General features: G+C 41.1%; 1 protein-coding gene across 11 annotated transcripts in view; it reads right to left on the reverse strand.

The window, feature by feature from the left end:
- STOX2 (storkhead box 2) overlaps positions 1–15,606 on the reverse strand; it is a 98,823-nt gene that overhangs the window by 26,234 nt on the left and 56,983 nt on the right. The window contains exon 1 of one of the 11 annotated variants that reach the window (XM_072928327.1): positions 11,158–11,475. The exons of 8 other annotated variants lie outside the window; for them this stretch is intronic. The gene's annotated coding sequence lies outside the window, so the exon portion shown is untranslated. Of the gene's footprint in view, positions 1–4; positions 2,122–11,157; positions 11,476–15,606 lie in introns of those variants that run through there. 2 more of the 11 variants (XM_030271277.4, XM_030271282.4) reach the window with 2 other exon arrangements.

Raw genomic sequence — 15,606 nt, forward strand, 5'->3', positions numbered from 1 at the left:
TCACAGTCTTTGCAAAGCACCTCTCCACTGCAGTGCCTCAGGATTCTGCAGTGTCACTCCTCTTCTCCCTGGCTCTCTGCAAAGTGAAGTCATAGGAATGGATCAGCCAACCTGACTTCTCACTACCCTGCCCAGAATCCTTTGTGAACTGAAATGAGTCATCGCTCTGAAAAAATCCACAGCGCAATGTTCCAGGTTTCTCCCTGTGTCTGCGCTGGCTTCTTTGTCTTTGAAATGAAGTGCCTATGCTTCTGGAACAGTGCCCAGCTGCACTGTACAGGATAACAAGCCAGCCTTCTCATTAAGTGGACAAGAAGGCTATTTACATGCATTAGCACAGACAAGTTAAAGCTTTAACCCTCTAGTCAAGATAAAAAAAATCACCCCTAACATATCTTCTTGATGTTAGGCACATCTCCCCCTTACACACAGAAACAAATGCACAGACATATGTGGGCATTCAGATACATACACAGATCAGTATTTTCTTTAGCTATTCACTATTTTTCATGACACGTACCAGTTTTAGGTCTATTAATTAAAAATAAAGATTTACTCTTTTGTCAGTCCTGAAGAATGCTGCAGATCTAAATGTAACTCTGAAGCAGCTCTGCTGTACACTAGATCAAAGTTGTGCTGCTGTGAAATGCTAATCAAAACATCAGAACAGTGGACAAGTTCTTGTAAGCTTATTTTTCATTATCCCATTCACCATTTGGGCTTAAAAAAGGTGAGCCCTGAAACCATGCCAGACAGAAAATGCCAAACTGTTCCAAGTGCCGAGGGCCAGCAGAGCTGCTTCGGCTTCTGCTGCCGCTGACAAAGAAGGTAATGCTCAGAATGAGGTCACTGTGTCAGGATCTCACTCCCAGTGCTAGGTTTTCCTTTACTTGGTGAGGATATGCTAAGGTAAAGTATCAGGAAAACACTGAAGAAATAGGAATATTATATGAGATGAGAGACAGATGCTGCTGTTTCAGAGGAACATTTTTAGCTGTTCTGATTTTCTTTTAAAAGAAGGAAACACTTAAAATTGCCTTTACTGAAAAAGAACTATTTCTAGTCATGACTTAATCATCAAAATCAGACCACTATGCCAAAATGGAGGTGCAAAAGGAAAAAGGTAGTTATGCCACAAAGCACTTCTTTAAAGGTTCCTGCATTCCATGCATTCTGAAATGGTTTGAAGCATAGAAGGCACATAATCCATAAAATTTTGGAACACGGCACTTTAGGATTCACCTGTGCTATGCTGGAACAGGCAGCTCTCCTACGTGTTCCACCAAATGAACGCACCAGGTGCTTAGGACTGAATGAAATATAAAAGTCACTACCTCTCTGGCCCTACAACAACCCTGGGCAGTGGAAGAGTCCAACCAAGCCTAAAACAGGTGTGAGTGCTTCAAGAGGACAAGTAAATAGCTTGGTTATACAGCTACAGTTTGTTATACTAACAAATATCACTTCTGGTTACAGGTTTGTGGTGGTTGTTAGGCAGCAAAGCCATATAGCAGATTGATTTACAAGCGTAAGGTTAACGGCATGCTTTGCCACACTGGTAGTTACACCAGCAGCCAATCTCTCCATTAAAAGCTGGGGGCTTGCTATACACCCAGTCAACAATCTTTGTGTTCCCTGAAAAGCCTCCTTCCAGGAAATCTTCCTTCAGCTTTACAGAATTTTTGCATTCTCTGGAGCCACAGCATCAGCCACAACACCTCTAATGAATCCAGCTTGACATTTACAATGTTTTGGGTCCCCTAGGATTGTCCTTCAGAAACTCTGGTTTGTCTACTAAGTACATACCCACTTTACAGCAACAAAACCCACTCCATGAAGAAAAAATTAAAAGTGAATTAGAACAAGCACTTATTGAAAGCATAAACAACAGTTCCAATCTTCTTCCCCTTTGCACTAGACAACTGTCACACAAAGCTAAATGGGCTCATGCATGCAGCACTGTTTTCACAGACATGCACAGGTTCTTGATGCAGTAGTCTTGCAATTAACACCAAAGTTAAAACTCTGGCAGAAGAAAGCTAATAGTAATACTTCGGCCCGAATATCTATTCTTTCTAGCAAATTTCTCTAGCACTTGAACCCATATTATATGCTCAGGATCAACTCAAGTATTCTGAACAGACTAATACAACTACAAGCTCTTTCAGTGAGACAATTCCTCTTGTATGTGTGATGCCTGTGGATACCTGGAATGCATCCAGCACACACAGACATCTTATGTGCATGCACCTGGGCATTCCTTTACTCAAATTCATCAGTTTACAGCACTATTACACAGCCCTTTAAGCAGTATTAACAACAGCAAGAAGTATCTGATACCTCAAACATAGCAGAGAGCAAAAGTGAGAGACCAGCAGTGGGGAAAATATAATTGAGAAGGTTTAGAAGAGCTTAAGTTGATGGACAAACCAGTGCTGCCATCATCAGTGATGTTACAGCAGTGTGGCCTCACAGGAGGAAGGCCTAGCCAAAATACCACAGGCATTCCCCAACCAGGGCAAATGCTCTGTTCCTCCATTCCACATCTCCCCCCACAGCCCAACAGAGGTTGGCACTAAAACAAAAGCTGCCTTATGGATAGCACACAGTACAAACACACCACATACTTCTCTCTGTATAACTCCATGCATGCACGTGCATCCAAATATACCAGTACAAAATACAGTATAGCCTAACATCAATCTTGATCACACACTGAGGAAGCAGATGATGTAAAAATCCCAATTTCTTTTTTTGCACACACTCCTTTCTCAAACTCTACATTAGCTTGCATATATCCTTCAGTCCTCGCAAGTCGGGGCCTGGGATTCCCCAGCTTTGCCACAGCCCTTTCCCAGTCACTAGAGGGAAACTCAAGAGATGGAAAGGAATATGCTAAAATGGGAACACATGCACACAGACCCACACATGTGATAACACATGAGAGAAAACAAAAAAGCTTAAAAAAGAACATGGTCAAAAGAAGCCAAGAGGTTATCAAGGGTGCAAGTCTGTCTCACCTGTACTAGTTACCCAAACTTCAGTGGCTAAAATCAGCCATCAGTGCTTAGCAATTGTAGCTGCAGAGACCATAGTCATCTACCACAGGATCATAGAATATTCTGAGTTGGAAGGGACCCACAAGGATCTTCAAGTCCAACAGCAGTAAATAGCTCATAAAGAGACCAAACCTGCAACCTTAATGTTATTAGAACCATGTTCCAACCATCTGAGCTAATTTCAGTGTTGGTCATCATGAACACCTCTACAAGAATGAACTTCACAAAGCAGGAACCACCCAGACACTACACTAGGAACACAGCCCAGGAACCCCGTGGCCTCAGAAGAAACTAGATTAGGGAACATCAGAAAGATACCAATTTACACTTCCATTTCTTTAGGAAATCTCTTAATACTAGGAATTTTGACATATTAGTGCTCCACTAACAACAACTTACTTGCAGTATGCTAATAAGTTCCGCTTGACTTACCTGAACAAATCTCCTGGTTCTTTAAGAAATCACAAGAGGAAACATGATCAGGGTATAAAGTTCACCAAAATCTCAACAAGTAATGCCCATCTGTTTCTGTGCTAATGTTGTCTAGGAACTAAATATCCTTCCTTAGTTTTTTCCTTACTCCTGCTGCTTACACCCAGTTTATTAGCAGAGAACACACCTCCCCTCCTTCAGATCTCAGATCACTGGCTTTTAAAAATCACACTCTTCTAGTGTTCTTTTGTATGTCTGCCCTTCCTGTCCCTTTAATCCTGTTAGAGGACTCCTCTACACTTTAACTTACGTAACTTTCCTTTAAAAGTAACAACCAGAACTCTGCACCATATTCTAGTGTTCCAGCTAACCTCCCACCTGCATCAGAAATTGGAATTTCCTTACTTTTAGTATACCTTATACCTTACACGCTGGTTTTTTTCCCCACAGCTGTATTTTAGTGGTGGCTCACTGTCACCCTACAAAAGAGCAAGCAGTTCCAGTTAACCTTTTTATGCTGACTGCAAGTGAGTTGGAAGCAAATATCCCTAGGTTTAACTCCCAAGACCATGATCTTCAACAGCTCATTCTGCGGATATGATTAAGGGTCTTTGATCATCCAATTCTTCTCAGCTGTTATCCATTTCTAACCATGTCTGCTTACCACATTCTAAAAAAGAATCTCAGAACCTAAGACCAAAAACAATGCTTCAAGTGTTACCTAATGCAGGACAGAATCATGATCTAGTGTGACACTTGCTAATACAACCACCCAGGAAACAGCATTTGAATGAAAACATCAAGTCTTAAACCAAGGCAACCAATACAACTCCCTCCCTCAAAAAGCCCACTAGGTAAAACAATTGTGTCTTTTTAGAATTCAACTACTAAATGAGGCTTCTTTAAATTATAGCTCACTGGAAAGTATGTGATATTTTAAACCACACAGAAGAATTCTGTAACATATTTTGTCGCTAGGACAAAATGAGAAGGGAGAAGGGTTTGGGGCTTTTTCGTAGAAATCTGCTATTATCAAATTAATTTGACTCATGTTAATGCTATATTGTAATCAACCACACCAACACCCCACCCCCTCAAAAACAAAGCCTGCCTGTTCTCTGGCAGCAAACACAAGGAAAGATAGAAGCATTTAAAAAATCTGACACTAGAGGAGGTTTGGCAAGAGAGAGTAAGCAAATGAGAAACAAAAGAAACAAAACCCAACAAACGAAGACAAACCTAGATGTATTCTTATAGAAATTTTAAAAACACAGATAAAAATACTCCTTTCCAAACACTGCTGAAAGCTCAAAACATGGCTGTTGAAGGTCTTAACAACATGTTCTTCACTATCCTCTTCAGTTTAGCCAGAATACATGCAGTGTGGCTGGAGATGCTGCAGCAAACATTCAGCAAGAATCTAGTCAGCAGAAAAAATTCTTGAAAGGTGAAGTGATAATTAGCAACACAGCCCAAAGACATAGTGCACTCTCTCTCATTTATATTGACTGCTGTAACCATTAAAAGATTTTTAGCCCAAAGACAGTACTGCAGTGGTTACAGCTTTTCAAACCAATAGTGATGACTGGCAGATAACATCAGGTTAAAATAAGAACCTGCAACACTGAACACAAGTCCCATGGTACTGCAGCAGCCTTTAACAGCTCAGTTTTTCCTGGCTAGGAGAGAACTGATGAAAAGGCCAGGCATGGAATCAATTAAATTAGTGCAAAAGTGCTTTTAAAAAGAAAAGGTTATATGCTCCAAAGACTTAGCAGTTGAGAGTTTACTGGGTCATTTTTTTCCCTGTGGTCGAGAGCAGAGTTTTCAGTATGGCTGGAGTACCTTTAAGAATATGTAGTTTAAAGTGAAATTGAAATATTTTACCCCTCAATACATGAAGAAGTATTAGTATATTCTGTCCCTATGTTCTACCTGCATGAGGTACATGCAATGACCCTTGCTCCCCACAGTGGTTCAAAATTCTTTCAAAGTCTGTCCTTTGGTCTCACCTGTGTGGGGGTTAGCTGTGAGGATGGGAACAAAGGAAATGCCATGGCACAACAGTTCAGAAACTCACCAAATCTGCTGCCTCCTTCATGCTCATCAATCATCTTACAGAGGAAGCATTAGAAATCCAACTGCATACATCACCACCAGTGTATACTGCACCTTAAAGGCAAATGCTCTAGTTCCAGACAGAAACAGTTCTTTTGAGATCCTCAGGGACTGGCATATTGTGACTTTTTATCCCAATGAGTATAACTATAACCAAATGCAGCAATCAAAACCTACCTCCCCAAATAAATGACAGTACCTGGAACCAGGGGTTCCCACAATTAAACAACTCACTGGATGAAATATTTCCTCCTGTCCATTTCACAAATCTTTTACTTTTGAATCTTACTGAGCACTTATTTACAGGAAGCACTAAATTAAAACCTACAACAGATGTTCTACTACTGTTAAAACTGTAATACCTCTCTACCTGCTACTCTACTATTTTTAAATGAAATTTTCTGAAATCTGAAAATTGTCTTGTACATGAGCCACAAAACCAAACACAGTATCCAAAAGGATAAAATTACCAGTTTCACAGAGCAACCTCTGTTGCATGACTTCTTACATACCTCCTCATTTATAGTCGTAAGTTTAGACTTTTAATTACCACTCCTGACTCATCTAACACATTCACCACTAACTCCAGAAACACGCAGAGACCATGCTCCTAAAAAAGCACAAAACTTAACAAATTTAAGCACTATTTTGTCAGTGCCCACTGCACTGCTTTATACTACAGTGCTGATGTCACTACTCTGCAGAATTGTTCAGCTGTTTCACTCAGCTGTCGCTAGTCCCTTCTGAAAACCTCCTCAGCAGTCTTAATGAACCTGAACAACTGTGATCTGACAGATAGGGTTACCACTTCATTATCCATTCTAGATTTTTCATGTAGCTATTAAACACCAAACATTTGGTATTGATCTGTGCTGCACAAAGCACCATTAACCATTTACAGGGTCCAGAAGTGGTCATCCTTCTTTTTTCTCCTCTGTATACTAAACTGAGCTTGACAAGACTTCTCTTTTGGACTTTCACCAAGCATTTATAAAGCACTAGAGCATGGAGTTCTTGTGCTCCCTGAGTGTCGCTATGACCCATTTTTCTGAAAGATGAGAGACATAAAAATAGTTGTCTCTTTGCCCTCTTAGTCAGTATAGAGAGACCTAAACTGGGATATCAAGGCTAGATTCCTAAGATGATCTCAGGAGCTGATGATGATCTCACCTTCAACTGAACTAAACCAAAAGGCTAGCAAAAGGGGAATCAAGATAACTTCTTTAATAGATTTCACAAGTAACCACAGGACACAGTGAGAAAAAAGTAATGTATCAAAAAAGTGTTGAAATCAAATAATAGAGGATAATAAACTCAAACTCTGAATTACAACATTTTATGCTCTAGCAAGATAGTAATTTTCTAACACACATTAAAACAACAAAGTAAGTAATTCCTTATATCTTATCACCATGTTGTAATTCCTTACTCCTGGTCATAAGAAAAAAGGCCTTATAGTTACCACCATATTCTTTCAACAAGCAATCTCCGCAGGTAGTACTTTAACTCACCCAGATCTTACGGGTCTGAGGGCACCTTCTACATAGGCAAAAAAATGTCTTGGTCAGAACCAGAGCTTGAGAAGGCTCTCTGCTGCAAAAGCATTTCTGATTATCAGTAAACATGGCACTGCACATGGTGAAGGGGATGGGACATGCCCCTCTCTCACCTGGCCACCCGCTTTGTGAGGCTGGAACTGTGGCACAGACCAGAAACTTCTACAGGGGATGCAAGTAATTCTGAATGCACTTTTTGAAACCCCTGCTGCTCTTCCCATCTGAATAACTACAAGCTTTAAAGAGTTTATATAGAGGCTACTCAAAGAAAAACCTAGGCTATAAAGATTGCATTAGCAGCAGCAGAAGAAAGGAGAGAAAAACAAGAAACAGTATAAGAAAGAGAGAACACAGGAAAGGTTAAAAGCAAATGTGAAGAAAGAGCTGGTTTTTGTTTGATTCTTAAAGCAGGCAATGCAGCATCTGAGATGTTACTTCTGAAAGAAGACTTGTTAAAACAATCTAAATGCTTAGCACAGCTAAATGGAAGCAGAAATAATAACCAAATGCTAAGAAATAAAATTAGTACCTCCAGCCGTAGGAAGGCTGGGAAAAAATAAGGATCTACAGAATTGCTGGAATAAGCAAAGTGGGAATGGCTGCATGTATCACTGAAGAAATAAGTGAACAAAGGTCAGTTGTTTTGTGACAGCTGATCTGCATGTGCTTTGCATCTACTTGGTGCTTGCCTTTGTTTTGTTTTCTGGGCTGATCTTCACCCCCTCCACATAAAGGATTCAGTGAAAGCCTTCACTCAAAGTCTCAATTAAAAGCCCGAAAAAACAAATGTATCTTGTGCTGCAGACCCAAGCCTGAGCCCAGGTGCCAACGACCCAGCAAAGGCAGCATCCCCAGCAGAGCACCAAGATCCTGCCAAGGGTACCTACATATTACTGCACTGCCTTGGAAAGAGCCCTCCTCCCTTCCCAATGTCTGGAACAGGCAGAATAGCTAAAAAGGAACATTTATCTTCATATCCAAAAGGCTGCTTCTAAGCTTTTATGATGAAAGATCAAAGCTAGGGGAAGGGTGGGAGCTTACAGGACAGTCAAGAAAGCTGAGAGTAAATTAGTAGTGTGCACGCTAATAAGACACACATACAACATCACTAAGGGAGTATGTTAATGGTTTGGGCAGTTTGAACAGAAACATGTGAAAGCAGTTCAGCATGTCATCACCAATACTGTCTTTAGAAGTGTTCTGCTGCTTTATGAGCAGCTCTTAAAAGCACACATGCATCTGTAGTTTCATACAAAGATGGTGTAAACCACAAGAACTTGAAAATATAAGGCTACCCAAAGGGTGTCATGCATGGTCTGCAAAGCCTACGCATAATGCATGTGAATTTTTGCTTTAAAAAGTGGTATTTAATTTCTGGTACTGCATTTAACTGAGTTATTCCAACATGGATTTGTTATGCAGTATCCAGTTTGATACATGCTCAGAACATAATTTGGAGAACATCTGTGTAACAGGGATAAGATGGAAACTCACCTCAGGGCTTTGTTCTATAAGACTAATTTACTGTCAGAACTATCTTGGTGTAACTATACCTATGCAAAGAGCCATTAATTCTGGAGTAAGAGTGTTTTGTTTAACCTAATTTAGCTTGCACAACTTCCAGAAGTTTTATCAGTGGGGTTGGTAGTACATGCACAACAATCCTGCTAAATTCATCTGCATGACCTTTTATATCATGCATAAAAAGCTGAAAGTTAAAAATTGAATAAACAATAGTAAAAATAAAATACTAATTTTTTTACAGGCAAGCATATGTCTTCCTGTTATTTAATCATATGATCATGATGCATTCAAAACCTAAATGTTTAAACATATGAATTAACTTTCTACTAGTATTTTTTTTCTGGGTTCTGATAGCTTCAGTCTTCAAGAGTACATAACCATTGACATTTAGAGTCGCAAGCACTATTTCTCTAACATCTTCCTGCTATGGAAAAAGGCAGAGATAGTAAAGGAGCCAAATGTGGCTTCTATTGCCATATGTTGTTTCTAATAGTCACAGCCTGAGTTTCAAACCTGATGTGGATTTTCATTTCCCTTTATCTCCATTGAGTGCTACTGTACTATCAGTATTTCTTACAATCAAGACTTACTGAGAAGCCTAATTTTACGCACTCATTTCTGGAACATGGCACAGAAGCTCAAACTCAAATGGAAAAATAATCCAGGCATGTTTGATATCTGGAAATACCTGGAAGTCTTGGACCCATCTCCTTCACACTTCAGTTTACAAACAAGAGCCTAAAAGTCTACTTGAAGGCATAGGGGTTTGGATGTGATTTACATTCTTTTGCCTTGCTCCCGACAAACATTTTTTGATAGAAGTTTTGATGTAATTACTGTTTCCAAGAAAAGTTTGGGGGTTACAAAATCATATTCTTAAGAGCCATACAGAGTTCTTGCTTTTACAGAGTAAAATTCTGGTATTCTTCATATCTTTGGAGACTGAGGATACAAAAACCTAGCGTAGCTTCCCAGTGACAGTTTTCTTCCTTATAACATAATTTCTTTCAAGGGCAAAAATTACCTTGAAAACATATCACCACGTATTTTCCATTCACATTGCAGCCTCTGATCATCTCATTCATCACCTAGATAGACAGATATAATGCAATTCTGTTTGCCAGATACTGCTCCTTAGGAAGCACTTGCAGAATACCAAAAGATTATTAACTGCCCCCCAGGCCTCCAAGGTGGGTCATCTTCAACTTTGGCTTCCACCAACAGTGAAGTCACAGCGTTGGCTTTCTGATATCACAACATTCTCTGCAGCAACAGCCTATGAGGTCACAAATAAAGGATTATCACTTTGTTGCAGGATTAAGGGAACTAAGAAGCTGGTCTGTCAGATGGGTTTTACTCCAAATAATGGGCATTAAGAGAATGCTGAAAATAAATGGGTTGTAAATTGTCTTTGTCTGGCATACATCCTTTTTTTGATAATAATGTAAAATAAGGTATTGCTTTCATTAACAGCTCCTAAGTAATGGAATGATCTGCAGGCTACCTCCTGAGCTATTATATGGGAGATGAATTCTGAAACAACTTTCATAACTTTGAACTCCTCAGTCATTTGATTTTGCAAGTGTAGACATCAGTCAGACCACTCTCCTCAAGGGTCCGCTGGTTAGTTTATTCACAAGCATTCAAAGCTAGTAATAAGTTTCACAAAGCGACTAGAAAAAAAAAAAAATACAAAAGGAAGTCTGGAAATATCTGCTGGGGGAAGGAGGGATAAAAGGAAGGGAGATATCAGATCACAACAGACTTATTAGATTATTCACAGAAATCCTATGGCAAATGCATGCTTACAGATGCAGACTTTTCCCATATTTTTGAAGTAATTACCCACTTTTCTAGATGCCTGGAAACTCAGGCTGCCCAATGTCTGGAAACTAGCTACTATATGCATATAGTCCTATCTCACATGTGCAGCAGGTCCAACACATCAGGTGTACTATGTATGCATAATTTATCCCTCAGGGACTGTCCCAGGATTTAAAATTAAGATCTAAAAATCCTAAAAGAGACTGGCTTGTAATTTTCAGTCTGACCTGTGATGCAACCAGTACAATCAATTGTACAGTGTGAGAGTATCTTGTAACTTCAGGAAGATTCTTTACTAAGGCCCTGCAGGAGGTGGAAGGAGATACTTCCAGTACTATGAGTGTCATCACTAATACCAATTTCCGTTCTAGAACTGAAGAAAATATTGGACAGATTTGCAGCAGCTGATCAAGGCTTCACCTGGAGTCTCACCCACCAGTCTGGAAATTTTATATTTCTATTTTGCAGTAGGAAAACTACTAAAAACGTTGAGAAAAAACAACACAGACGGACTGACAAGATGTTTTACAATGTTTTAAATAGGCTTTGAAATTTTGCAACCTATTTAAAAACGTTGTTTCTTTTGCCCTTCAGCACTAGCAATAAAGAACCTCAAAGGAAGCGCTTAGACAGACCAGACTTACTCGCTTTGCCAGTGAGCTCGGCAGCTTTCTAGGGCTGTCAGGAGCGGCCGGGCTGAGCCGTGCCGTGGGACACGAAGCACCGCGCTGCGGAGACGCTCGGCCTCTGCCAGCACCGCCACTCGCTGCGGGCCCGCTGCAGCCCAGCCGGCCCACGCTAATGCCGGTACCCGGGCAAGGCACCACCCGCGCCTCCCGGGGGAAGCGCAGCCCCGCCGGCACAGCCCGCCCGCCGCCCCGCGCTGCTGCCGAAGCTTTTAACGCGCAGCAAGGCGGGCAACCGAGCCAAATGGGGAAGCACCGCCCGGCCCGGCCCGGCCCGGCCCGGCCCGGCCCGGCCCGGCGGCTCCCGGGTACCGAGGCGCGGCACCTCCGGCAGCGCCGAGGCGCACAGCCCGCCCTCCGCCATGGCAACGCGGGGCCCGGTCCCCCCGCACCTCCCATCCCGAACCCAGCACGGAAAGCTGCCATCGCTCTAGGGTCCCCGAAACAGGGAGAAAAAGCAATATGCACCTAGTCGGAAGACGGGACGTTACTCCCACCTTTACACGACATTTTCAACCAAAACCCAGCACAGTGTTCTCTTCTACAAAGGCCACCCACGCCCCAGCCATTTTGGATGCATGAGCAACTCCCACAGGACATGCACCCCTGTGTGCTGCTGCTGCTTCAGGAACGGCCAAAATCCCGGCGAGGGAGAACTCAGGAATAAAAATAGAAGAAGGGGGGTTTTGTTGATTGGTTTATTTGGCCTGGAGGTTGGGGGGGCTTTGTGTTTTTGTTCGAGGTTGTTGATTTTACATGATGGTAAAGCAGATTTCCATCCTATTAATCTACAAACACTCTGTCCTCACAAGAAACCCTGGGGTTGGTACTCTAAAAAAGCACTACAGGAACGAAAACATCTTTGCCTCCCTGAGGGCAGTGGTGTGATGGGATGCGTGCTGCTGATGACAGAAATAAATCTGAACAGACTAAATCCACCTCCCACTTCAAAAGTACTTCAAAACACCCATCAAGTATTTTCTGCAACTTTTCAATTCAACATGGCTTCATGATTGATCCAAGGTTTTTGCTGCTCTGTTTTTAGTGTTTAAGGGGGTCAAAGGACCAACACCAAAATGGTCCTCTCTGGCTGCTATTGAGTAGAATCTGAACTTGTGCAAAAACTTCAGCTGATTAGCCACCTATATTTAGAAAGAATTTATTGTCTAAAAGGGCAAGCATAATGGAAAAGTTTTTGCACAAGAAGTCTAGAAAGACCCACTGCTTCTATTTTTAATGGATGCAGAAGGTTCTATGACCAAAATATGGTTTGTCAAAACAGTGATCAGCACACGTGCTAAAAACCACAGCTATAGAGCAAATTGAAAGCTAAATCAAACCACATTGTCCATCTCCCTTGGTTCCATCAAAAGCAAGCAGGAGAATTAGTTTATGAAGGCAAATCACAGGGTAACAATAGGTGCCTCCTGTGGATCCTGAGGATGAATTTGAACTTTGCTCTGAACCTGGGCTGAGGACTTTCTTCACAAATGTGCATCTTGATTTTTATCTCATTTACCATCTCATGGTCCTCAGGCATCAGCAACATACACAGTCTAACCACACCTAGCTGATGGATATTTAGAAGAAAGCTGAAGCAGTATTATAGTCACAGTAATTTGGTGTTTGGGACAGCTGGGCAAACGCTGGTAAGACACAGGAGGTGTGTGCAGCGTGTTGTGGTCAAGAATCAGCACCATGACCTCATCCTCCTTCAGTGCTCAGGCACAGAGGGACCTGAGATCGGACTAGCAGCCAATTAACCACTCATTCTGCCTGAATTTCAATATTCCTCTCTTTATAAGCTTATCCATTGTTTTAAGTACTTAAGGAAGATGCACAATTTGTGCTTTAATGCACACATTAAAGAACAAATGCTTTAATTCCAAACTTCTACATACAAACCACTACTGGAGATAAGGTGAACTAAACAGAAACTTTCCACTTGAACAATGGATTTAAAAGATCAAGAAGGTAACTCAGCAGAGTAATACCAATTTTGAAAGGCAATTGCCAATCCCTCCAAGCAAGACTGAGAACTACTTGATGGCAGCACAAGTGCTAGGATCTCCCTCACCCTGCAACTACACACTGGAAATGCACAAACAATATCCACAGGACCACTGGCACTGCCCTTTCATAATAAATGAAGAGCTGAGTGGGAAAAAAAAAAACAACCAACCAAACAACTCCTCTGTAAATCAAATTTCCCCATGCCAGGCAGTAGAGAAGAGCAAGAGCATGTGATTCCTATGATCATGCAACCTCTGGCATAAAGGAAATCCCAGGCCAACACTCAGCATAGAAGCTACAAGCGAAGACAGTGCAAAATTGTTTTCAAAAGCCATATGACCATATTGTGCCTAACCTATACATCAATTTCACATAGTATTGCTTTGGCTTCTCTGTTTGCCAATAATCTCCAAGACCTTTACGTGCTGGCAATGGTATTTCCTTCACTAATGTCACTGACATCCTTTGCTTTCTCTACAAGTCAAATATGAGGAAATGCTTCTTTAGTGGATGACAACAGCTCTGTCTGGCATTGTACAAGATCTAGAAGACTGGCAGTCCTGAAGGACTTCACAGCCAAGCTCAGACAGAGCCAACATATTTCAGATACAATGGTTATCTCTGAGGCCATGGAAACAATAATATCACTTCCTCCTTGCAAGCTTCAGCTTAACATACTCCCCAATTACTGCTATTATTAAAGTTCCTTTGAAAAAAAACAAGGCTCAAAATAATTTATCAGTTTTGGTGTATGACTTTGGGACCAATCACCTACCTTCAGTTATTAAACATTTATGATTGCCTTTTCCTTCAAGTACAGGAGGAAGAATTTGGCAATCAACTAGGGAAGACAAGCTGACTGACAATAGCTTACAGTTGAACTAGCAACTGCTCAACCAAATTGTACCATCCATAGAATATGTGCCATGAATATTAGCTATAATCAATAGCCATGATTTTTATTGGCATATCTTGTTTGCATTTAAATAAAATAACAAAAGAATCTGATGCTCACATATTACTGCAGTACCTGAAAGTAAAGAATCCCTGAGCTTTCTCCACACAGTTTCTGTTAACTGAAACCCTGGAATTATCTAATTACTACCTCCATATATAGGATTTGCCAAGATACTAAAACTCTGAAGCTGTAAGCTTACAGGTGTTTTTGCTCTTTTCTCCTTCACTGCTAAACAGGAAAGATTATGGCAAAGATTAACTAGACTAGGCACTCAATTTGTTCCAACATCTTACCCCTCTTAGATGCTGGTTTAAAAATGTCAACCTGAACTGAACCAATGATCATCAAGCAAATTAGTTACATCAAGAACCAAAGTTGAGACCCTACACTTACTAGTAAGAACTCTGGGAGTTTCTCAAACAGCAGACTTGGATTCTTCCAGCCACCAGGAAAAGCTCCAGGACAGATCTAGCACACTCTGCACTACTAACTCCTGCAGGAGTTAGCAGCACCAGGAAAACAGCTTTGATTCAAAAGGAAGGGATAGTCAAGATGTTGGAAAGCTACTCAAGACATTTGTGTTGCATTCAGTGCTGCGACAGGAAGTAAGAGAAAGGTATCTGCATCAGATTCACTCTGCCCATGTAGGAAAGCTCACTGGCCAATTCACATAGTTTTTGTGGTCTGTATTGAACACTGTGGTTCAGCAGTTACTCGGCTCACATTAACAGAGCTGACCAGGTCAGAGAGAACTCTGGCCTGCCTAGACAGCTCCTAGTACATGCCATATCCTAGATATGTTTGGCCCCTTCAGACTTCATTTATTTTGAAATTTAAGTGTCTAGAAAACCTTATTGACGAGTTCATGCAAAATGGTATCTCCCATGCCAGAAATCCTTCATTTATCAGAGAGTAATAGGGTTAAACAGGAAATAAAAAGACCAAACATACCCATTCTTGAAACACTCACATCAGATGTATGATGGAAATTATGTACTCATCTGTGCTAAAACCTGACAAGAAAATCTGGAAATAGTGTTGGATATCATAATTGCTACTTCAGATGGCCTGAGGAATTCATCACCATGCTGGTGGTATTCTGTGGTACTTCTCCTTTGTTCACAGGAAAATGAAAATCCTTGCACAGACAAGTCATCATTTGTCTGTGTATTCATCATAGATGCCTAACTGCACAACAGAGCTACCCAACCTAAAGGCCATCCATTGCTGTCCCCATCCAGGACAGGCCAGCCCACATTTATGCTTGATCTGCTCTCATGAGTTAGTTTAGGGAGCTAACCTAGGAGGAGGCTACTCCTGAAAAAAAAAAAAAAAAAAAAAAAAAAAAAAAAAAATTGTATGCCAAACTCTGACTGGGTGACCTGTTAAAGACATAGGAGATCCTGCCTCAGGGCAAAGTAGGAAGCAGTCTGCCA

This window comes from Taeniopygia guttata, chromosome 4, assembly GCF_048771995.1.
Source record: "Taeniopygia guttata chromosome 4, bTaeGut7.mat, whole genome shotgun sequence".
Classification (NCBI taxonomy): Eukaryota; Metazoa; Chordata; class Aves; order Passeriformes; family Estrildidae; genus Taeniopygia; species Taeniopygia guttata.